Below are 26,395 nucleotides of genomic sequence, written 5' to 3'. Positions count from 1 at the left end.
GGTAAGATGCTTCACATTCACCAAATGCACAGATATTGGCAACATTGTTGCAGACAGTTTAGGTGCAGGTATCCCCCCCCCATTCTCCTACACAAGTAGAATTAGTTATCACAGATGAATGTAACCTCCCTATCATCTCACATGTCCAGGTGAGGGCCACCCTCAACATTGCAGAACACACAGCATCACTGTTACAAAATGGTATCCCTGGATGTGTGATACGTTCACCCCTAGAAGACATAGCAGCACATTACAGACTGATATTAAACCCTGGCCATACTACAGGATATGTACCTGAACAGTGCCATACATACACAGTGGTCCCACACCAATGAGGAGGAACCTCTACTGACCCTGGGAACTACTGCATCATATGCATAACCGGCCTTGTGTTCTAAGCTATGGAAGTTTTAAGTATGGAAGACATGTACAGCAGTATTACATATGTATATATATCAGGACTATGTACACACAACCTATCTCATGGACATACCTATAGATAGTGAACTATGATACATTTGGAGGTTTCACAGTAAACACAGTATTAACCTGCTACTTTGCATTACCTGTGTTTGTGTCAGCTGTTACTGTGTCACTGGTGCTAATTGCTGTTTGCTGCTGCTGCTGCTGGTTTTGTTGATGTGATGATGCAGTTTTTTTTTCTTTATCACTGCCTTTATTGCTTTCTTTCTTTCTTTCTTTCTTTTTCTCTCTCTCTCTCTCTCTTTCTCCGTCAGTTTGGTGCAATGAATGTATTGCATGTGTGGAGTGTTAGTACTGGATGCTTTTGTAGGTATCTGCATAGGTCCATGTGATGGCCTCTGCACCAATTGTAAGGCAGCATTTGCTAATTGCATGCAGCCAGTTGTGTACTGATTGCGTGGACCATGCTGGTATGCTGTCGACAGTGTTCTGTGAGTGTGAAGGTTAGTAAGTCTCTCATGATTCATGCTGTGTTCTAAATTCAGGTTGCTGCATTTCTCTCACCTGTTCCCTGTAGTGAGTGTGTATGCATACTGACACCTACAACTATATTTCCATATGTATTAATATATATATATATATATATATATATATATATATATATATATATATATATATGTGTACATATACATACTTTCATATATGTACATTAGCTTACATTATTAAGTACAAGCTAACAATTAGCAGGGCTGTTTCTGTTAACACTAAACTAGTATGGGAATCCAGTAATTAGGACAGTAAAAGTCTACCTGACATGCTTTGGGTAGTACATATCCTATATTGTCTTTATCTTCATTCCTACTATTACATGTTCTACTTATTTTAGCACTATATTCCTGTATGAGAGTCATGGCTTAGTGGTAGGTCATACAGACTAGTGTTACAATGGTCTTGTGGTAGGGCCTAATAGTATGCTTTTATTTTGCTTTCAAATTGAGTACAGGGCCTGTCAATCAAAGTGCTGAAGGCACCTTTAAGCAGTTAAAAGGGTTAGTAAGTCTCACAGGAGTCAGGCTGTGTTGTATTTATTTTAGCACTATGTTCTTGTATGAGAGTCATGGCTTAGTGGTAGGTCATACAGACTAGTGTTACCAAGGTCCTGTGTTCGAAACTGACAGTGGGAATTTATTTTTCTTTCGAAATGAGTACAGGACCTGTCAATCAAAGTGATGAAGGCACCTTTATGCAGTTAAAAGGGTTAGTAAGTCTCACAGGAGTCAGGCTGTGTTGTAGATTCTGGTTGCTGCATTTATCTTCACTGTTTCCTGTAGTGAGTGTGTATGAATACTGACACCTACCACTATATTTCATATGTATTAATATATATATATATATATATATATATATATATATATGTGTACATATAATACTTTCATATATGTACATTACCTTACATTATTATGTACAAGCTAACAATTAGCAGGGCTATTTCTGTTAACACTAAACTAGTATGGGAATCCAGTAATTTGGGCATTAAAAATCTACCTGACATGCTTTGGGTAGTACACATCCTATATTGCCTTTATATTGATTCCTACTATTACATGTTATATTTATTTTAGCACTATGTTCTTGTATGAGAGTCATGGCTAGGTGGTAGGTCATACAGACTAGTGTTACCAAGGTCCTGGGTTCGAGACTGGCAGTGGGAATTTATTTTTCTTTCGAAATGAGTACAGGACCTGTCAATCAAAAGTGCCAAAGGCACTTTTAAGCACTTAAAACCAGGTCTGCGCTTGTTTGCGCGGAGCTCACGCATGCGCACTGGCAGTGAGCTCTGCTAACACACGCGCACACCCGCGCTATTTTCTTTGAAAGAAAAGAAAAAGGGTTGACAGGAAAGTGGTGAAAAGGGGTCACAAAGAGGGTAAGACAGTAGGGAAACAAGCTTGGGATTTGCAGGAAGGATGCAGGTGAGGCCCATAGCTGCCCATGTCTTTCTCAGCAACAGCTGTGCATTTGTATGTAATTTGGTGTGACATTTGAAACCTTCCACCCCTGAGAGAGGTGTCAGGACAACATTAATACCTGTTGTACAGCCAATTGTAATTAACAGTTTCAATGTCCAGCGGACATGTGTGCAACATGGACAGCTATGTATGGGGCATAATTTTTTTGTGGGTACAGAGTGCCCTTTTTTTTTTATCAGGTGAGAGTGGTATGTCAGGTGAAGGTAGTCGGTATAGCTGGGGAGGTAGGTTGGGTAGGTTAACAGACAAGACAGACAAGACGCATACAGGGGCGGTGTATGACACATGTGGGGGGGTTACACAATTGACAGGGACGGAGGTTGGGATATCCAGGGCACATGAGCCCACAGATGGCAACAGTGGAACTGATATCCCCACCCATAGGCAGTTGCCACTGTTCCTTCACAGCCCAGGACGGGGCTGTGCTGGGGGCTGTGCAGGCGGGACAACGGGCATGCCAGTAAGCTGTGCCACCCAGGCCTCAAGCTGGCGTAGGGGCCCAAGAACAGAGTCTTGAATCTCCCTTCGCACCACAGACCGGACACCTTGGAGGGTGAGTGGACGGGCTCCTCCGGCCATGCTTGCAGAGGGGGGACAGGCCCCATCCCCTGCAGCGCTTCCACCCGAAGGTGGCACAAGGCCACCGGAGGAGGGTCCAGCCTGGGCACTAGTGCCAGGTGCAATCGCCAGATGAGGTGGAAGAGGTGGGTCCGCTGGGACCTGCCTTCCCAAGCTTTCTAGGTTTGTGAGTATGTAATGTTAGTTTGGGTTAGTAGCATATTATTCCATTCAAATTAGTTGTAACAGCATGCATTGGTATTCCCATTAAACAAACACCCAGATATTAACACCATTGAACAACAGGCATATCAATATCACATGCATTATTTGAACAGAAATACACAATCAAACAACATGCAGGGTTGATTAATGGCAACAGGCCATCAGGTTTGCAGGTATGAACAGGGCACATGCAACAACGGACATGCATATATTTTTGAAACAACAGGACAAATGTCCATGGTTAATGAAATGTTCACATACCAATATTTAGTGAGTTTTTAATTTGCAATTATAGGATGGGGTGGAGAAAGAAAATGATGACACATTCATAAATTATACATTGATATACATTTGTAATAGAAACACAATTAACTTGTGGGTGATAGTTTCCAAATGATTTTTAATTGACTGTCATGCTAGACCTGTTACAGATACATCACTATCCTAGTTATTTTGAATTTGATCAGATACATCATCCTGCTACACTTTGATGACAGGGCAGGGGACAACTATGGATGTTTAGTATGCCAGACAATCGTTCATTCTATCTGAAAATTGTTGACTGTCATCACCATACACAGATTTTGGCTTAAACATTCAAGATTCAGACACACTGAAATCAGTTTGGGATGTTAATTTTTAATTCCCACATGCATTTAGTTCTGTAGAACCACACTGAGGCTTATATATTCAGGAGTTATTACTACTTTATTTATTGATACATGACCCTTTCTGTCACTCTCACACATCTTGCTATTTCACAGTTCAGGTTGGTACTTCTAGGCTTTGTTCACATATTAGACCTGTGGTGATTCAAACACTTTCCAGCAGCCTCACTTCTGTCATGATTCAGCATTTCAACAGGGGATATATCTCACATGTGATTAACTCAGCTTCTGAAGCTGTACTCTTGAGACTACTGCATGTTATACTACATTTAATTAATGGTGGGACATCTGTATTACAGAACTATTTATTTCTATCAATTATATTTCCAGTTTCACTTGCATACCGATGAACTTGCTGCAGCCATACCTGCAGACTTTCGCTTGTTGCTTGCACATTCTATTTCTTTTAATCAATACACTGCAGTGTTCTGCTACGTGCTACACTATAATATTTATTTACAAGTACTAGGTGGGGTTACTAACCTGCATGGAGGCGCAGCCACACCAGCCTGCGGTCATGTGCCCTGCGATTCACAGAGCGGACACCTGCAGCTGTAATACAAAACAAGTAATATTGGAATACACATCTCCATGGTATCAGCTAGTTGAATTCCTTACATACATAAGTAAAATGTAACTTACTCAGTAGTGGGGCGTTGGGCATATCCCGGGCCTCCTGGATCCATTGGGTCAACTGGTCTTGTTTACGTCGCTTCAGGTCCGCATGGTGGTGACGGACCTGCTCACCAGTACGTGGAATCCCAGTAGCACTAGTGAGATCATGAGCCAACTGGTCCCATGCCTCCGCCCTGTATGCTCCCCATGAGACCTGGCCCTGCATGAGTTGGGCCTCATGATGGTGAACTAGGAGCCAGACCATGTATCTGGACTCCTCAACGCCCCACCGCTGTGCTCGAAAGCAACGTCCCTCCCCTACTCCACTCATTCTGCCTGCAGGTCTATTCTACAATCGTTTATGCTGTGTATTCCCGCCTATGGGGCTTATATATGCCGATTTTCCCACACATTTCTATGATTGGCCATTTTGGAATTGTATCTACTTCACAGAAACTGCTTTATCATGCTCCATTTTGGATTACATCCTATATATATGCTATTTCTGCATTTCTAAGTACTGCTGTCATGGCTTAGTGGTTTAGTACCTTGACTCTAGTGCATGGTATCCTGGGTTCGAATCTGACCACTGATTTTTAATTTTTATGACTGTCTAGAAATGAGTACAGGACCTGTCAATCAAACATGCCAAAGGCACTTTTAAGCACTTAAAACCAGGTCTGCGCTCGTTTGCGCGGAGCTCACGCATGCGCACTGGCGGTTAGCTTGTGGGCGCGGCACGCATCTCCGCGCAAACGGTGTGTGCTGGGTTAAACCTTAATTGGCTAGTAACACGCATGTTAAGCTAAGCAGAGCTAGTTGCACACAGTTTGAGCCTGTTAAACCAGTGCTTAGCTGCGGGCAAGCAATTTGCAGCCTTTGAAACACTACTCAGCTACGGGCACTCTGTCTCACAGCAGCTTAGCTATCAGTACATTTCTAAATATTTTTATTATTGTATTACTTGAAAATATATGCTCCATTTCATTCCATTTTACAAAAGGAAATACTTTTACATTTGTACAATACTGTCAGGGGCCTTTTTAGTGCTAATTTACAAAAAAAAAAGGTTGTTGTGTGGGCTCGAACCTTGCCTGCCTGCTCTTAAGCTGACAACTCTACCGCTATGCTATTACTTCTTGGCTTGCTTTGCATATTTAGTTCTTATATCCTTTTCCACTGATTGCTAACTGCAGTTGCGCTCGTAGCACACCTGCGCACGCAGTAGCAAACATTTACGGGGTTTTAAAAAAAATAAAACAGTTTTCATTTTCATTTTCTAACATCTGTTCACTTTTTACATTGCTGGTCTGTGGGGGCATGTGTTGTGTAGTGTGTTTATTCACATTTCCATGGCCTCTCTCGTGGCTGTTTACTTTCTGCCATTCTAGACTTCCAGGGGCGTGTCCACTTGCAGGGCTTAGCCTACGGACACGCCCCCTACTGTCTTACATGGACCGTGTAAGAGTTACAGTGTGATTCAGCATGCCTCATGCACCTCATGCATATGCATGACATGCTGACATCACACCATTTAACTGCAGCCTCCGTGTAAGAGTTATAGCTCTTACACGGAGGCTTCCTGAATTTGGCCCATTGGCTTTGCTCCTGTCATACCCCAGGCTAACTCCTCTGATCCTCATCCCACCTCTCTTCAGCTCTACTAATGCACTACATCCTCTTACCACAACTTCTCCCTGATCTCACTATCAAAATCTTGGTTCTTATTAACCACTTCTCTAAATGGTGTTTGGCACCTCTGGGAATACCCTGTATTCATAAGTGTACACTGATGGACACTGTAATTCGAACCTGTACAACCTACAATTTATTGTCTAGTAGTTATTGTTTTGTACCATTATTTTTCTAATCTATATTTAAATCAGTACCTGAATTTATGTTTGTTTTTTAATATCATGTGTAAATATTGTTTTCTGGAGCTTTTCTCCCTAGGCCTCCGCTGAAAATGGGCTCCTGGCCCAGTCAGACTATTTCCAGGTTAACAAATGTAATAAATAAATATTTTCAGTATCTGGAGACTATAAAGCTGAACATTCACAATATCAAAATCCCAAAAGCATGAAATTCAAAATTGTGACTTAAATACAACCGCCACCACACAAACAAACATAGATAGACCTTCCTCCCCTCACTACAACAAACCAACAAAACACACAAACACATCAATACATATACACACACCCACCCTACACATAAGCAGGGGGGTGAGCCCCCCTGCGCCCCCCACACCCCCGCTACTTATATATACTAACTCTGAGGTCGCACTAAAAAGACAAAGACAGTAAACCCACCACTACATACTTTATATTCCCTTTGCACAAACACACCCCACATATGTACAAACACCACCACTCTCAAAGCTTACACACTCACACTCTTTCCAACCTATCCTAACCTACATCTAAAACTTCCCAACACACTCACACATACATTCAAATCCCTACCCAAAACCATTAAAAAACAGCACTTACCTAAATCTTCACATATATCCATACAACAGCAGGCAAACCATATTCTACAGCACACCACATCTTACAACCACAGCAAATCCCACGTACCGCACCACCAAAACCCTGAATTTGTCACTTCGAATTCGATCAAGTGCAGTTTCGCTCAACTGCACTTTCGGCATTTTTGTCTCAAGATACTGAAATTCGAGATTTCATTATTTTGAGATAGTAAAGTGCTTATATATATGTATATATATATATATATATATATATATATATATATACACATATATATTCATATTTGTTTGTCTTACCTAGACAGTGGATTGTACTTTAACAGCTGATGTCACCCAAACATAAATGTTACAAATGGCCGACTGTAGCCCTGTTTTTTCATGTAGTACTGATAGAGAATAAGGTATCAAAGCACTGAAAGGATAACTTCACCCACAAGAAACAGCGTGTCCTCATGGCAGCACTTAAGACATATGAGAAGCTTCTTTTTGGTAAAGGGGGCTCAGACAAGACAAGAGGAACAAAGCCTGGAGTTAAGTAGCTGTTGAAATCAATGCAGCTGGAGGCAGAAACTGAAAACTGGCACAGTCCAAGGAAAGGGCAAATACTAGAAGCAAGGCCAGGCAGAATGCTATTTCCCATATCACTACAGGGTGGCCTCTGAATCTTATTAACACCAGATGATGAATACCTCCTGTCCATTTATGGAGATGACTGTGATACAGAAAATAGTGCAATAGAATAATCAGAGATGGTGTGGACACTGTTCCTTCTAACTAATGGATGCATCAGCAGTTACATTCATCAGCTCATGAAGGTTGGTCTAAAATGTGTAAGTTTTATGGACAGACTTGAATGGTGACAAATAATTACGTCATTAAACACTTCACAATTTATTATTATTAAGTGAGCCTTGTACATCAGCAAATAATGACAATGAAGGCAGTGTGCATGGTAAGTTTCCTGCTCACATCCGTGTAAGTATACTGTACCATATGCAGTTGCATTGTTACTAATGCTTTGTGACAGTTTCTTTTGACATAGCATTAGAAACAAACAATTCAACTATACCATTAAATATGGATGATGTCAACAGCAGGATGTGTGTTGCTGCTGCTGATATCATAGTTATAAGGCAGCCTGAGGGAAATGGCAAGCAGTCCCCAAATTTAATGTCAGGTTCTCTCACCTCACAACATATTAGTAACTCAGCAGAAAGTGACAGTGCAAGTCAAAGTTAAGCTCAAGCAGACATAGCATTCATGGCTGTACCAGAGGAACACCCATGCACCTCCTCATACAACCAGTAGAACACTTTGAGGATGATGGAAGACATTCTGAGGCCACAGTGTCCAGAGTGACAGCAATGAAAAGGGGAGCCAATCCCAGGAATTATTTACAGCTACCCCAGGAAACATGTAAAGCATTGACTGCCCAACAAGTAATGTGCCGTGACATTGTTAGGGCTCAGAGCACTGCCACAGAGAGTCAGCTGAAATGGTCAGAGTCCTCAGGGTATGATGATTTCTGGCACTACTTTGAAATGGCAGAGAGCAGGGATAGTGCCATGGTCACATTGTTGCATAGTATGGTGGCACACCAAGCATAAGTGGCCACTTCCATTAGTACACTAGTTAGGACATACCAGAGTTAAGCTTGACTTGGTTGTATGAGGGGTAGGGGCCATATCAATGGTCATCTGCACCTAGCAGAACCCCACGTTCCAGGTCACAATCATGGTCAAGCAGCAGTATCAGGTTAGAGGCAGCAGGATCACCTTTATCAAGTAAGTCCCAACACTGGACTAATGCACCTTACAGTTCTCCAAAACAGTTGCACCATCACTAGGCCTATCAATAGGAGGTGCGTATGACTCATTTGATCTGGAACTACTGTGAATTACATTTATTGACAGACCTTTCTGTTTAGTTGGAATGGGGTTGGGGGAAGTTTGTGTATATATACACATCATCCCTGTAAAGCCATTAGGTACATGAATAAACACTGGACAAAAACAATGCTACATGGATAACATTTCTTCTGGTGGCAGTCAACTTAAACATCGATAATGTACTTAAATATTTTCAGGCAAATTTACATCATAAGGAAATGACACATTAAAATAACCATCCTGCCATGTAAACTTACTGCAGCCACTATGCCCTCCTCACTGTGGAAATGATAGTTTATGAAGTCAGAATTGTATTTTGTATGACACTATATAAACAGTCTGATGTGTAGTACAACAGAATACAGTAATAAGAAATAGCATGTATAACTGAATATTTCAGTGTTGTCAGTATTGCTTTGTATTGCATAGTGAAGAAATCATTAAACCAGAAGTTATTTATTACAGCAGGTAAAACTGTGAATTATTGCTAGATTTGTTGGTTTTCATAATAACTGAACAGGAATCATTGAGCACTCAAACATGTCAGCAAAATGAGTACTATTCAAACAGGTAATAATAAAAAAATAAGATGAAAGAGAATGTCAGATAAACAGTGATGCAGTTCATGTACCACACAGCATAGCCCAATTATACTCTGTGTTTTTTACAGTAAAGGAAAATACAGACCTGAATGGCCTGGTCTATATTTCTGGATCATATGCTGCCTCTTTGTCTGTCCTTGCCACTGCTGCTGAATGGTCATCATTAGTCATAGTGGGACTAGAACCTGCTGCAGTGACAGCATGGGTCACTTCACCACCAGACTGGTAAATGATCATATTATGCAGAATGCAACAGGCAGTAAGCATCCTACATGCAGTAGCTGGATTTCACTGAAGGGCAACCCCAGACTTATCCAGACAACTGAAATGGCTCTTCAGGAGGCCAAAGACCTTCACAATGACAGGTCTGGGACAAAGATGTGTTGTATGTCTCCTCTGCAGCTCTAGAAGGATTTCTCACTAGAGCCATGAACCATGGCTCCAGCTGATATCCAACATCACCTAAAAAAGAAAAAAAAAATAGCAGAGAGAGAGAGAGAAGGAGAGAAACAAATGGAGGTGGGTGTGGAGAGACAAAACAGGAAAATAAACATTACTATACAGCAATACAGTTTAATATGAATAATTATTTAATATAAAAAATTCACTTGCCAACAAGTTGACCACTGGACATCCTGTCATACAGGAAGAGGTGGTAGAGTGAGCTAGTGGACCAGAAGTGGGAATAGGCACTGTCAGGATGCTGGGTAAAGATGTTGGTGATGCACCCCCATGCATCACATACTACCTGACAATTGAGGGAATGGTAGCCCTTCCTATTGTGGTACTGCTCCCCCATGGACCAGAAGGGGGCCTAATTGCAACATGGCTGCAATTTATCACACTGAGTACCTCAGGAAAATGTGCTAGCTCATAACAGCCATGCATTGTTCTGGCTTGGTCCTAAGGTGACACTGGGAAATTGACATACTGATCCACATGTGCCAAGAGTACATCCAGGAACTTCTTCAGTATCCTTGGGATGTACTCTGTGGGATCCCCAGCTTGTCTCCAGTCTGTCTCTGGAAGTTCCCCATAGCAAGTATAGTGAGGGTATATCTATAGTTGGGCTTCACAGAAATAGGAAGATCACACATTCCTCCACTGCCCCTGGGGGGGGGGGGATCAAACATGCCCACTAAGACCCTTCTAATGGCCCTGTCCACTCTGAACCAGTCAAGGATTTCCTGATTATCAAAGTTATGAGTAATTCTTTGCTTATATTTTTCACCTTTAGGCAGATGAGCATGGCTGGATGTAAGCAGTTTGGGGCTGGCAATCTAAGTAACTCAGACCCAGAAGTAGCAAAGCTCACCACAAGTTATAGCATTTTCGCTGATTGCAACCCTGATAGATTTAACAATGCTTCTCTTTCAGCTCATCTGTGACCAGAGTGGAAAAGTGGGAGAAACTGACTATGAATCACAAATGGTATAAAACATATTTCATTAGTATATGCAGATTTGTATCACTCCTCATTTCCATCTCATTATTTGCCCATTTGTATAAGTACATTCAAGGTTGTTGCGCATTGGCATAAGTGGCCTCTATCAGTTGCAGCTTGGCTGCACTCATTCACGCACAGCCCCCTAAAAGCCTTGATGCATTTGCATAACTAAGAATACTACCCTAAATATAATAACGTTCTAAAAGGAGTTTTCAAGTTCATTTTTTTTTTTCCAGCATGAGTCTAGTAATGTGTTATTAGAACTTCTCAAATCCTTTTGCAAAAGATGTAAGTAAAATAGTACTGACTAATTAATTAACTGATTAATTAATTGAGTAATTAAAAACAAAGAAAAATGGTAACCTAAATGCAGAAGGTTAGAAAAACAATAAAAAATACATTAAAATCATGAGACAAAACGGGTTCCTATTAGATGACCGAAGACGCATTATATCGAATGTGTCTTGGTCAAACTTAAAACAATGAAAAGGCAAAATAGTGAAGCGGCTTTTAAGCAAATTCTTTCCCAGGGAAATAATTTGCTTGGCCACTTCCATTACTTTGCCGGTTTCGGCACTGTAGTGCGATCTTGGAGTTGGTATATTTAAGTAGGAGGGTATGGGGGCAAAGCCCCCCACTTTATGTATTATTTGAAGTTTTTTTTTTTTTTTTTTTTTTTGGAACAGCAATTTTTTTTCCCTTGGAAAAAAAAATTGCTGTTCTGAGCTTTCAAGATTGTAAGCTTTCGCTTACATGGTTTCGATTATTCATCATTCACTTTTTTAAGCATTCGATGATATAATATAGACCCGAAGTACTACTTAGAGAGTTAAATGTGATGCATCAGACAGCATAAAGGATAATTTCCTGGCTGTGCATCGGGGGATAGTTAGAAAGCATGAAACACTTTTAGTAGTTTTATGATATAGTGACACTAATGAAAGAATTAATTAGTTTTTTAAATAGATTTAATTGCTTTCTCCTCTGGAAAAAAGGTGCCAGTATTAGGTCTGGAATTTGGCACAGAGGGTTAAGGCTGTGAATTGCAGTTCATTTGGTACAGGGTATGATTTCCTCAATTCTCATTTGCCTACTGTGTAACCTTGAGCATGTCATTTTTCCAAGCACTGCTTTCAGATTGTTTCTTAAAAGAAACTGTATGTCTAGTAAACCCACTTACTCAACAAATCGGTGTTATGAGAGCACAACAAGATTTTGTTAAAATTCTATTGCTAGGAAATAGTTATTTTATGTTTACATTTACCAGACACAGTTTTCACAATATGTACTGCAGTGTACATGATTTACATGATATGCAGAGCAGGTGCATATGATTTCTGTGATTTGCACAGTATGTGTCTTTGCAATATGCAGAGAATGTGTGTATGATTTTTATGATATGCACAGCATGGGCATGTGATCAACCTGCTTCATAGCTGACAGTATTCAGACATTAGTTTGAACGGTAAGGTGACATGTCCATTGTAACATGTTGGTTAAAATACCACAAATAAAGGAATAATGCCCGAGAACAATACCACAGAATCTAACACCGATAGGGCACTAGTAGTTACTGGAGCAACACCAAGTATAACAACAAGTCTAAATAACCTATTGAAAGCAGAAGGTTACTTGAGGAGTTACGACATAATAAATATGTGAGGATAAGGAAGCCAGACAAAGGGGAAGGGATTGTATCAATGGACTCTATAGTATATACAAGCAAAATGATGGAACTTCTTAAGGAAAATAAGTATTCTAGAGTTTCCAGAAATGAAATAAATTTTAGCATACTACAAAGTAGAGTTTACTTTAAAGGCGTTATTAAAGGTTGGGAAGATTGATCAAAAAATATTCAATATTTTATGGATGGACAGACTGGTGATACCATCAATTTTTGGTATCCCCAAAGTTTATAGAAATATGAATGACTACCCCCCTCTTTAGGCCAATTGTTGCGGCTAATGGTTCAAAAACTTATCCAATAGCCAAATTTCTTGATTTAAAATTGAAGAAAATTTGGATGGAACATACAGGAATTTTAAAAGACTCCTAGGAATTTTTAAGGAGTGTAGCCTATATAAAAAGGAATTGATATTTGTGACTATAGATATACAGGGCTTGTTCTCAGTAATACCTTTAAGAACAGGACTGGAATGGTTTGAGGAAGCATTATTAGATAAGAAACCGTTTATGAACATTGATTTTAAATTGTATGTGGAGTTAATGGAAACAGTAATAATTTTATATTTTTTTGAAGGTGAGTTTTTTAAACAAGAAAAAGGAGTGGCAATTGACGCTTGCTGTGTGCCTACATATGCCAATATAGTTCTATCAATCCGGGAACAAAAATTTATATTTGGTTCTACATATGCTAAGAAATGGAATTTTTATAGGAGGTTCCTTGGATGACATATGTAGTTTTTTGACTCTGTCTGAGGTGGATATATGGGATTTTTGGATTATATTAATACCACCACAGACTTTTTTAAGTTTACCTATAATATAACTAAAGATAAAATGAGATATCTAGATGGTATGGTACACAAAACAGAAGCAACAGAAGAGTTTAAATCTACTATCTATAGAAAATAAACTTTTTCCAGTTTCTATTTATTTTTTACAAGTGCCCATCCATATAGTTATAAAAAGAGTATAGTGAAAGGGCAATTTATTATGGGATCAAGAGTGACCTCTAAGGATATGGACTTTGAGGAAGAATGCAATAAACTTCAAGTTATGTTTTGTGAGAGGAAATATCCATTGAAATTAGTGGAAGATATCATGAAAGAAGTGCAGGAGGGTAGGCAAGGAAAATATCAACCTATTTTAGGTAAGGTACAGGATAATACAAGTGTAGGTGGTAATGATATTGTGGAAAGTGGAATGATTGAAGAAAGGAATAATAATTACAAAGGATCATATATTATGAATTTTAATAGTGATATACAAATTATTAGAGAGGTAGTTAAGATAAACTGGGAAAAGCTCACCTGTTATTCGGACATAGATAAGTTATTCAAGGAACCATTGAATTTTGTTTATAAAAAAGTAGTAATATTAAGAAATTATTGGAGAACAATAGAGGTGGGAGAAAAGGGAATAGGAAGAAAGGTACTTTTAAATGTGGAGCATGCCCCCAATGGCTCTACCCCCCAGTGGCTCTATATAGTTAATAAAGATTCAGTTTACCTTGAGGGAAGGGATAGAGTGATTCAAGCAGAAACATATTCTAATTGTAAAAGTAGTGGAATGATTTATGTAGCTTTGTGCAAAAAATGTGATGTATTGTGAGTAGGGAAAACCACATGTAAACTAAAAAGAAGGCTATATGAACACTTGAATGATATTAAAAGTAGAGATGGGAAATGCATTATATAATCATACTCAAAATTGTCATCAGGCTACTTTTGTACTGTTTGTAATAGAAGAAGATAAAGAGGACCCTAAAGGTGGACCATGGGAGACAAAAATAGAATATTGTGAATTATATTGGCAATCGATACTTGAAGCAAATAGAACTCCAGGCCTGAATGTACTGTATATGTCTCCCTAGCTTCTGTTTTAAAACTTAGGGAGGCAAGGCTCTGAATGCATTTTCTACTAGGTTGAAAGGAGTTATCTTTGGTGGGACCACTGGATGGCATAGTTATACCATTTTTTGTCTTAGGGATATTTGAAACTTTAATAACAGATGTTTTTTTATAATAATTTAAGTGTTTAAGTTAATATATTTTTTAAGTTTGATAGACTGTTAAGGATTCACCTCGGTTTGGGGTTATGTATTTTAATATAAAGTTTTAAACACAGAATTGTATTTATTTCCTATTTTCATGTTCTACTATTATGAAACAGATTATCTTTGGGTAGAATTTACATCCATGATAAAAGACTCCTGCAAGTACGGCAAGAGCATGGCCCCAGAATTCACAAAAGCAATCAAAAAAACCACAGGCCAGCACACAAAAGCATAGGTGCCTGAAAAATATGTATGTTTATTTAAACATAAATTAGGCAGAAAAGACCGGTTTCAGCCCAAAAGTTACTAGGCCTTCCTCAGTGTTAAAAATCAAACTAAAAAGCCAAGCCTAGTATACATTAAAGGGTTCACACAACAAGTGTTCCTCTGATTGGTTGGCTAAAGATGCTCATTTAGACCCAGTGGAAATAATCCCCCCAGCTTAATTATCCACTTTTTTCCTTTCTTATTCAATATATCATGCCAACCTAACTTATTAGCCCGATCACCAACTATCCTGTCAATAATGGTAAACCTAAAAGAGGCTGTAGTATGAGTTAAAGAGTATTTGAATAATGCATTATTAGTTTTTTTTAACCTGATATCACTGAGATGTTCGGATATCCGTAACCTCACTGGACGTGGGGTCTGGCCTATATAGAAGGCGGAACATGTGCAGGTGGCCAGGTATATAACCCAGTCCGTTCCTCAATTGGTCAAAAATCTGATATCAAAAACCAACCCAGTATTCTTACTTGTAAACTGTTTGGACTTAGCCACCCTAACACAGTGAACACAATAACCACATGGATAGCACCCCTGTAACAAATCCCCCATTAAGGTGGTTTGGGAGGGTTCCCCCAAAATCAGACCATGTTTATAGTGATTGAAATAAGAACCCATGGTTTTCCCTCTACGGTAAGAAAAGAGGCATCTGTTATTTAAAAAACTGGATAACCTGTCATCCGCTAATAGTATGTTCTAATGTTTGTTGACAATATCTAACAAAACATTGGTATTGCATCCAAAGGTGGTAGTTAATCTAAATTCAGGTTGCCCAAGTTGTTGTTTATCCTTGTATACCAAAAGGTCATTCCTATTCATTGACAATGCCATATGGCTGTCAGTATCGTGCCAGTTTTGTACCCCCGGGATTTAAACTTGTTGATGAGGTCCTGTTTGTAATGATAGTATTTATCAATGTGGGAACAAATCTGTCTTATGGGAAAAAACTGTGATTTGGGGATGTTGCATGTGATATGGGGTGGATGAAAGCTGGAGGCATGTAATAATGAGTTATATTGTGGATACTGATGAAAAATCTGTGTATCCAAAGTGTGGTCCAGATTTCTAGTAATTAGAACATCCAAGAAGGTGATTTGATTAACATTATGACTGACAGTAAACTGGATCCCCCACTTATTCCCATTGATGTAGAAGTAGCTAAGAAAAACGGGGAAAGGTTCACCTGTTAGTCGGGCCTAGATAAGTTATTCAAGAAACCATTGAAATTTGTTTATAAAAAAAGTAGTAATATTAAGGAATTATTGGAGAACAATAGAGGTGGGAGAAAAGGGAATAGGAAGAAAGGTACTTTTAAATGTGGAGCATGCCCCCAATGGCTCTATATAGTTAATAAAGATTCAGTTTACCTTGAGGGAAGGGATAGAATTATTCAAGCAGAAACTTATTATAATTGTAATAGTAGTGGAATGATTTATGTAGCTTTGTGCAAAAAATGTGATGTATTTTGAGTAGGGAAAACCACATGTAAACTAAAAAGAAGGCTATATGAACACTTGAATGATATTAAAAGTAGAGATGGGAAAATGCATTATATAATCATACTCAAAATTGTCAACAGGCTACGTTTGTATTTTTTGTAATAGAAGAAGATAAAGAGGACTCTAAGGGTAGACCATGGGAGACAAAAATAGAATATTGTGAATTATATTGGCAATCGATACTTGAAGCAAGTAGAACTCCAGGCTTGAATGTACTGTATATGTCTTCCTAGCTTCTGTTTTAAAACTTAGGGAGGCAAAGCACTGAATATATTTTCTACTAGGTTGAAAGGAGTTATCTTTGGTGGGACCACTGGATAGCATAGTTACACCATTTTTTGTCTTAAGGATATTTGAAACTTTAACAGATTTTTTTATAGTAATTTATGTGTCGAAGTTAATATATTTTTTAAGTTTGATAGACTGTTAAGGATTCACCTCAGTTTGGGGTTATATATTTTAATATAAAGTTTTAAACACAGAATTGTATTTATTTCCTATTTTCTTGTTCTACTATTATGAAACAGTTTCTTTGGGTAGCATTTGCATCCATTAAAAAATGTTTTGTAATTACAGTATGTGCTAATTAGTTTAATTAGAGATGATGAGAAAACTATTTAAAGGAGGGTATGCAGTGTGAGTTGTTATCTGTTGCAGTCCTATGTTTTGGATGAAAACGTGGTGATTTTAGTTAAGCGTTAATAAAGTTCATATTTGTTTATAAATATCGTGTGAAGTTCGTGATTAAAATTGGTGTTATACTTGGTGCTGCTCCAGTAACTTATAGAGGGGTCTGTATTAAAATCTCAAAGAGGCGTTTCAGTGAATGCCTATTCATCAACACATACTGAATGAACGCACTAAACCACGATTGTTCATAACAGCGATTTCTTTCCCTGGGAAAGAAATCACTTGCATCAAACCACAAACACACCATTTCAAACAAAACAAAGTGGGTGGCTTCACCCCCCCACAGCCCCCTAACTAAATACACCAACTCCGAGATCACACTACTGTGGGTAAAATGGCAAAGTAAAATGGATGGCCAAGCGATTTCTTTCCCAGGGAAAGAAATCTCTGTTGTGAACGATTGCGGTTTACTGAGTTCATTCAGTATGTGTCAATGAAGAGGCGTTCACTGGAACGCCTCTTTGAGATTCTGATATAGACCCCTCCTAGTGCCCTATTGGTGTTGGCCATTGGTTAAAATGTGTTATCACTACCTGAACAACTGAAACAGTAAAGATTGTTTAGTAAAATTCAAAATATTGTAGACAAGACTTTAATGGGCAAGATATCATGAAATATGGTAAATCAAAAATACTAACAGGATGTTGCAGATTCTGTTTAAAAGGCAACATGATGCAATAAGACATGATTGTAATGCATGTTAAGACAAAAGGAGAAAATGTACATTGCAAATTGGCCTGTAGACATAAAAAAATGTGAGGTAAATGCAAAATGGCTGTTACATGCAGCAGGATTCAAGGAGGTCAAATTCTGACCTTTATGACATAAAGTCAAATTGACAGGCATTTCTAGAGTTAACACAGATAAATAAAATGTATTAATTCTCAATGGAAAAGGGGAGAATGCATGAGTAAACTACTGCACAATAATTTCAGGTAGTGTAATGAGATTTAAAAATCATTTGGGTACATCTTAGAGTTGTAAATATTTTTTGTGCCAAATGAGTTAACAGCTCAGCATGGCATGGATAACCAATTTATTCCCAGGCTGGGAAATAATATTTTTAAATGGCTCTTAGTTGTATGTTTAGAAGTGTAATCTTGCTATGCTTTGTGTGTAGGACATTAATAAAGTAGTACAAAATAGGTGCTAGAAAATTGATAACAATTATGCATGTACTTGCATAAAGTGCGTACTATTGCTAGCCTGTAGGTGTGTTTCTTAGTGCTCATTTTTTTCTACACCTCATGTCTATCCTATTGAGTTATTTCTCAGTGTAAATCTGAAGCTAAAATAATCAAATGGTTATCTGAAGTAGCATAGACTCATATCTCTTATATCCACTTTCTTAAGCAGATAACATTTGATTTTTTTTTTGATAAAGAATAAATCAAAGGGGAACTGTTGGACTTATATTGAAATATCAAAAAACAATAAGTGTCAGGATGGATTTTCTCTAATAGAATTATTTCCGACATTACAACTGACAAAATGGATTTCTGTATTCCAGACCAGAAACATGTTTATTCCAAATCTAGATAAGCCATATAGCGATGCTTTATTATGAAACAAAGGAACATTGAGTGAAACAGTTACAAACATAAATATGTCTCTGTAGCTTGTTCTTGTTTTGTTACATGTCATACACTGAATACAGCTTTGTTTGTGTAACTATGCAAATAAAGTCATGAAAAGATGCACTCTATGGGAAATATGCTCACAATCTCTAAATAATAATTGCATATTTCTACTACCAATCAAGATTGTAAATTAAGGAAGAAATATTCCAGAACCTGTCTTTTCTATGTTTCATGTAAATAAAGGTCTGTAATTCTGCTGTGTGTTAGGGATAGTCTAAGCTTGCAATTAGTGTAGTTTAGATGTGCTGCTTTCTATTTGGAAAATAACATTGCTTTCAATGTGTTAGTGGTTTATGCTAATGATATATGGAGATAAAAAAATCTTCATAACAGAAAAGCTTTAACATATGAGCCATACTTGCAAGTTATTTTCCCATCGTTGTCAGAAAGTATAGGATTGGAATTAACTGTTTAGCAGCATTAGGATTAACTGAAGCTATATCTGCTGGGTCAAGTTTGGGATGAGTATATAAAAATGTGGAACTTTATACAATCTACCTGCCTTTTCAGAGGTGGCAGGTTGACTCTCAGGAAATTTGCAGGCAGTGACGCAAACATCCTCCATAGCAGACAGCACTGGAGGGCTAGGTGAAGGTTTTGGAAATTCCATCTGTAATACCTCATAATATTTTTCTGAGTGACTGAAAAACCGAAATGTTCTCACACTAAAAACACTGGCACATTCTGGAAATAGTCTCAGAGAAAGAGAAATCTTCACAGGGAGAATCAGATACTGTGCTTTTCTCTGAGTCTGAATCAGAGAACAGAAAAAAACTTTCATCCATCCCTTCATCTTCCTGTTCAGATTCAGAATATTAGATCTCTTCAGGAAAATAGGCATCCCTCTTTCTTTTACCAGAAACTACTTTACAAGAAGGATAAATAGCCTGAATTAAACTCTGAACCAGACCCAGTAAACTACTCTTATCTAAGGAAATTTGAGGAGGAGCAGATAGATTTTTAGTTTTCTATTTCTTTTTGACAGGAGAACTGGCGTCATCAGTGTTATTAATGGCAGCAGCAGCTTCCCTGGGGATGGGCCCAAAATTCTGACTAAACAGGGAAACCTTCCCAGATCCCTCTTCCTGATTCAGCAAAAGTGACTTTCCTTTGCTCACTGAGGAGATCCCAACAACCAACAGAAAATGTGGCTGACCCCCAATCTACAGAGGCTGTAGTTGCTACACTAGAGGTATCTGGAGTAAAAGGTGATTGGTCTGAGGAACCAACTTTGGCCATAGCATAGTAACCCATCTGCAGTTAAGGGAAATTGCTAGCTTGCTGCAGTAGAAAAGGCTGTTTGCTAAACTTTTTCTTTTTGTGGCTGAAAGAAGGACTGACCATGGGACTGGTAGTTTGTTCCACAGTCAAGCCAAAAATGGTGCCTCTTTCCTGGGCAAAACAAGTAACATATGCTGGTTAAAAGTTAAAGTTCTTAAAAGTTACTTTTTTTCACATACAAGCACAGTAAAAGTACTTTAATACACTTTGACAGTCCTAAAAGTAAAATAAACACAATTTTTCCACAGAAAAATGATTTTCAACTACTTAAAATAACTTTTAAACTAACAGGAAAAAAGTGTGCTCCCATTTAAAAGTGCAGTTAAGTCTCATGACAGTCTGTTAAAACACAAACTGCTAGAGTAAAAACAACTTTTCTAAACCGGGCAGTACATTTAAATACTGTAACAACGTTTTTATGTGGACGTTTTTTTCCTTGAAAGGAACCTATATACTCAGCAACAGAACAACACAAGCTGACCATTGTACCTTGAAAGCTTGCAAATGAGTACTCTTTTTGTCAGCAGGAAAACCCTGAATGGCTTGGCACTCAAACATGTGTTTTTAGGCAGCTCAGGTCATGTTGCCTAATGGTTTGAACATAAGGAGCTCTGGAAGCTGGCTGACTGGCTGTTATATCGTTGGGCAGGATATTACCCATATAGTTAGGGCAACAGCAACAGTGATCAATATGATGTACATCATATATTACTAGCACTTGTGTATTTGACAGTTGCTAGTAATAGTCATCAAGAAATTTCAACGCAATCTTAGACATTTTTTACGAGTCATAGGGGATCCAGCATGGGATATGCTGAGGTGCAGATACTGAATTATTATTAAAGAGAGAAGGTTATGGCATAGCAATTTGTATTTAGGATGGGGTAAAACTGAACTATAGAAAAAACTGATGAATATGAAAATTCTGGTAGGGAAGGCTAACAAGTTGGCTTTGAGACTGAAGGTGGAGCAGGATACCATTGTTAGGTTGCTACAATATACAGACCAGCAGAATTACTTATTTATCTGTAATATTAAAATGATTAAACATAAGCATTGTGCAACAATAGGTAGAACTGTAATCTTAATTCCCTTTAAAATATGACTATGGTAAAACTAAAATAAGGTAAAACATAATATTAGAACTTCAAGCAATTACTAAAACTAGAAATAGCTTCTTGTGTGCAATTTAAAAAGACTTTCCTAAAAAGTTAATGTTTCTGGGACTTCAAGAAGAAGGTCTCTGGGTCACATAGAATCAGGGAAAATGAATAATTTCAGAGGATGAGGTCCAAGCAGGCAAATGGCAGCTTGTTAAAATATTTCAAGTGCATCCTTGAAACAGCTAATAGCCCCTTTCCTGACAACCTGATGAACCTGGAACATAGGAAATAAGTTCTTTCAGATAAGAGGGAGACAGATCATCAGGCTATGTCAGGCTCAGAAGATAAGAGGGATTTTAAATACAGTCCTGGCACTAACTATCAGCCAGTGCAAGCTTCACAGCAAAGGTATGATGTGCCATGTCCAAACGTTTCAGGACTGTGACATTGGTGTGGAATTCTGTACTATCTTCAGTCATACTGGGTCTCTATCTGAGAGACTAAAGTACAGGGCATTGCAATTGTCAAGTGAGAAGATTCCAGTCATCACTGCTGCTGAGTCTGACGATAGAATAAAGTTGTATATGTGGGCAATATTCCTTAAATGATAATAAGATGTCCTAACAGCAACAGTGATAAAGTATGGCACTGACTCTTGAGTGAAGGAGAGAGAAAACTAAATATAATGTTTGGTAATAGATTCACCTTCCCATGATGACCTTCCCCCACTTGTACACTGTGAACAGTAATGGCACCAACATCACACTTTTAGGAACTCCCGCTCCAGGGTGTAAGTACTAGAGGAACTATCCCCTGACACCACAAGTGTGCATAGCTTGAAGTGTACAAAGAAAATCAATAGAGTACAGTGCCAGTAAAACCATGATCTGATCTTAAATGTTTGATCAAGATGCCTTAATGAGCTAATTCCCGTAATCCAGGATTTGATTCCCGCCACCTCCAATAGCTTACTGTGCGACGTTTAGGAAAACACTTGTGTCCAACAGGGTTATTTAGTTAGCAAATGATATTAGTTGTCCTTTTTTATTTTATTTAAATATAACCTTTGATCCTGTGTCATAAAGAAGTCACTAGCAACCCAAATAAATGTTAGCTCAATGCTCTCTTACTGTTACATCTGAAGCCAGACTGACACAGACTGAAGTCCTGAGATCTTAAGTAGTAATACATCTGCACACAGACACCTTTCATTAGCCTTACCTATAAAAGGAAGGTTAAAGACATGGCAGTAATGCTTTAGGGAAGAAGGGGCCAAAGCTCTTGAGGATGGAGGTAACCAATGAATCTCTCAAGGAGGACAAAGCAACCTTGTGGATCTTAAGAAAGACTGCTTCCAGTGAATTCAGACAAGATTTAATAAGGCTGTTTGTACCAGTATCCAGCCCCTAGACAGTAGAACACACAAAAAAAGATGAAACAGCATTTATGACAAATTATAGTTCATATGACAGGTCTCAGCCCACCAGCAGGCATGGATATCAGCACATGGCTCATCAGAATGAACCATATATGCACCCTATAGAAAGAACTGCCTGATCTTGACAACTATAGCAGCAAAAAAGTGTGCAACATTTTCACACTGAGAAGACGAAGATGAAAAAAGGAAAAAAAAAAACTCTACAAGCCATAAGACAGATGCAGGAAAGAATGGAGATGACAGGCTGAAAAGCAGAATTAGTGATTTAGAAAAGAGAAGATCCATGTTCATGAGGGAAATTACTCTGCCAATAGTAATTGGGAAAATTCTCATATCTAGTGTTAGAGTATTAGAAGGGAGTTAGACAGCATGGTCACTCGTAAGTCAAGATTTTGCTTTACAGCTTCAGGGTTTAGTCCTGCCTGCCTTCTGGCTACTGACTGTTTAGAGTCTACATGTTCTTCTCAAATCTCTGTGGGTTTTCACTGAGTCCTCTGGTTTTATCTTGTCTTCCAAAAACATGCTTGTTACTCTAAAGTAAATCTCTCTCCCTCTCTCTCATATATATATATATATATATATATATATATATATATATATATATATATATATATTACATTTATCCTTGTCCTTGTGACTCAGGTCGTGGCCAGAAAGAGTGAGAGATGGACTAATTCTTTCCTTTACTTGGATGGCAAATTAAGTAATTAAACAAAGAAACATCAGATTTGCAAGGAATAAAATCTACTTTCAAAAAGTAGACATTAAAAAAAAAAGAAAAGTGGACAATTTTGATGGTGTCACAGACACTAAAGGGAGATTCATGAGATATAACACAATTATACAACCTTCACAGTCATCAGATGAAGTATGTTTGTTGCAAGAATAGCTATATTTATTAGAAGCAAGTTGCATTGTAAAAAAGCACTTATTACAGGCAGTAGGCAATATATGCAGCATTGATGGGCACTCTCATTAAATTGCATTTGGTTTCAGTCTACAAATTCCGAGAAGCCAAAACCTATGCTATGGAACACTTATTTTGCTTTCCTAATACTCATTTGGCTGATGTTAATGAAGGAATGCTGTGGGATTTAAATATGTAAAAAGCAACATGTCACTAAATGAAGGAAAGATAGTCACTGCCTTCCTATATAGAGCAGATTCTGTGGTCACTACATCTGACCTTGATACTACAGGAGCTCTGCCACAAGGCTCTACTCCTACACGTTTACTGAAAATTTTGCCATTGCATAGTAGCCTGTGATCACTACATTTGACCTTGATACTGCAGGAGCTCTGGCACAGGGCCCTACGCTTACAAGTTTACTGACAATTTTGTCTGACCTCAATACTGCAGGAGCTCCGCCACAAGTTTACTGAGAATTTTGTCATTGTGTAATAGCCTGCAGTCATTGCATCTGACCTCGATACTGCAGGAGTTCTGTCACAAGGCCCCATTCCTACAAGTTTATTGAGAATTTTGTCATTATATAATAGCCTGTGGTCACTACATCTGACCTTGGTACTGCAGCAGCTCTGCCACAAACCCCTACTCCTGCAAGTTCACTGAGAATTTTGTCATTGTCCATGCATTCTAAGGACCTCTTACTAAGTTGGTCACTGTCCTGTTTTTCTTGACTAGTAGACTATACTGCATATGCCAATTATTTAGACTCAGGAAATGACAGAAAACCTGTTTTACTTTGTATCTCTTTGTTAATTGTTTTGTACTGTCTATAAACTGATTGCTCTCAGTTATAATTTGACCTGAGAGTGACAAAAAACAATATTATAATAACTTTCAGAGTAATACTAAACATAACCCTAAACAATTTTGGACATCCATTAAAGAAATCTTACATCCCAGCCAAGAATTCAACCCAAATCCCTCTCCCAATAATTCACCACTCGAATAACATCTCTAACCAAGGATTCTTCAGCATCTAATCCCATCCCTGCCCAACAGCCACATATCACCATACCCACTGTCACCTTCAAACCTGTGCCAATATCCTATATAATACTACTCTCAATCTTAAACTGTGCTCTTCTTCAGCTGATAACCTTTCATGTGAGTACTTAAAAATAGCAGCCAATAGCATTTATATCATGTCTTAATCCTTATAAATAGGTCAGTCCAGGAATCCCATGTTCCCTCTCTCTGGAACAAGTCACTGCACAAAGGAAGAAATTCAACATACATTAAAAACTTTAAGCCTATAGCAATCTTATCTCCCCTTGCCAAAATACTTGAAAAATGTATTCAAAAGCAATTGCTATTGCAATTGACTATTTCCTACAGGAAGAACTCCTATCCCCTACACAACATGGCTTTCATCCTTCCCATAGTACTAGCACTGCCCTTCTAACCTATATAGATACTGTCAATAAAGCTAGAGATAATGGCAAACTAGTCTCTTCCTTATTTCTAGACTTGCCTAAAACCTTTTCACACAGTTTGTCACAGCAAATTTTTATATCAAATGTCCTCACAAGGTCTCTCTCAGCCAAGCCCTCTGTGGTTCAAAAGCTATCTATCCAGTAGGTATCAGTTAGTAAAATAGCACTCCATGCTCTCTCCTTACCTCCCAGTCACTACCAGCGTGGGTCTATATCATATGAGTGAATCACACAAATTGCGAACACTCATAATATCGAATGTACTGGACCTCGAACTGCTTTTTCTGAGATCGCGGTGCAGTGAAGAATGGGATATTTGCCCCTTCCTCACTGTAGTGTGATCTTGGAGTTGGAATATATATTTAGTGGGGTTGTGGGGGGCTGTAGGAAGTTCGAGGTCTGGTACGTTCGATGTTATGAGCATTTGCAATTTGTGCGATTCGCTCATATGATATAGACCCACCAGTGTACCATAAGGCTCTATCCTTTGCCTCTCCTCATTAACATTTTCACCAACAGCCTTTATACATCTACACAACAGGCCACCCTAATACAAAACACAGATGATTCTACTCTCATTTGCACATCTGACAACATGGTGCATCTCCATAAAATTACTCAGGAAGCTTTAATAACCACTGAAACATGGCTTCATAACTCACAACTCATGCTCAACCTAAAAAAGACCAAACTACTACTTTTTTCACCACATCTCTTTCTCATAAAAAGACAAAATTTAAAGTCCTCTCACTTGATAATACAACCATTGAAGTCACTTCTCTTAGCAAATTATTAGGGGTGATAGTGGATGATAATCTTACATTTGACCTGCATATGCAAATTTGCATAAGAAAAACTCATCAAAAACTAGGGCTGCTTTACAGAGCCAAATATTTTCTCATTGATGCAACTAAAACTACACTTGCCACTACTTATCTCCTCCCACACTTCTTTATGGTGCTCCTATCCTTACTAACCTCCAGGCTTCAAAAAAATTAAAACTAGAACAATTCTATGACAAAGTTGTTAAATTTGTAGGAAATATCCCTTTTAGAACCCACCAGTGTATTGCACTAAAAAGCCTAAATTGGTTAGAACTGCCTCATCAACTAATATATACACAGCTTCCTACCACCTATAAAATTTTTCCGCATTCATGTGCCTGTCCAGCACTAAAAAACATTTCCACAACTATGTTCTCAGTTGGTTATTGCGATCCAGTGACCAAATAATCCTGTCTAAAAACGTATCAAATCTGCTGGGCATTGTCTGTACTTGTACAAGATTGCTAAGGCCTGGAACTCCTTACCTGTATCCATCAGGTCAATACCCTCCCTCCCATCTTTCAGAACCACACTGAAAGACTTCCTAG

The sequence above is a fragment of the Protopterus annectens genome, chromosome 3.part1, assembly GCF_019279795.1.
Source record: "Protopterus annectens isolate FY-2018-M chromosome 3.part1, PAN1.0, whole genome shotgun sequence".
NCBI classification, from domain to species: Eukaryota; Metazoa; Chordata; order Ceratodontiformes; family Protopteridae; genus Protopterus; species Protopterus annectens.
This window is presented reverse-complemented; position numbering follows the sequence as displayed.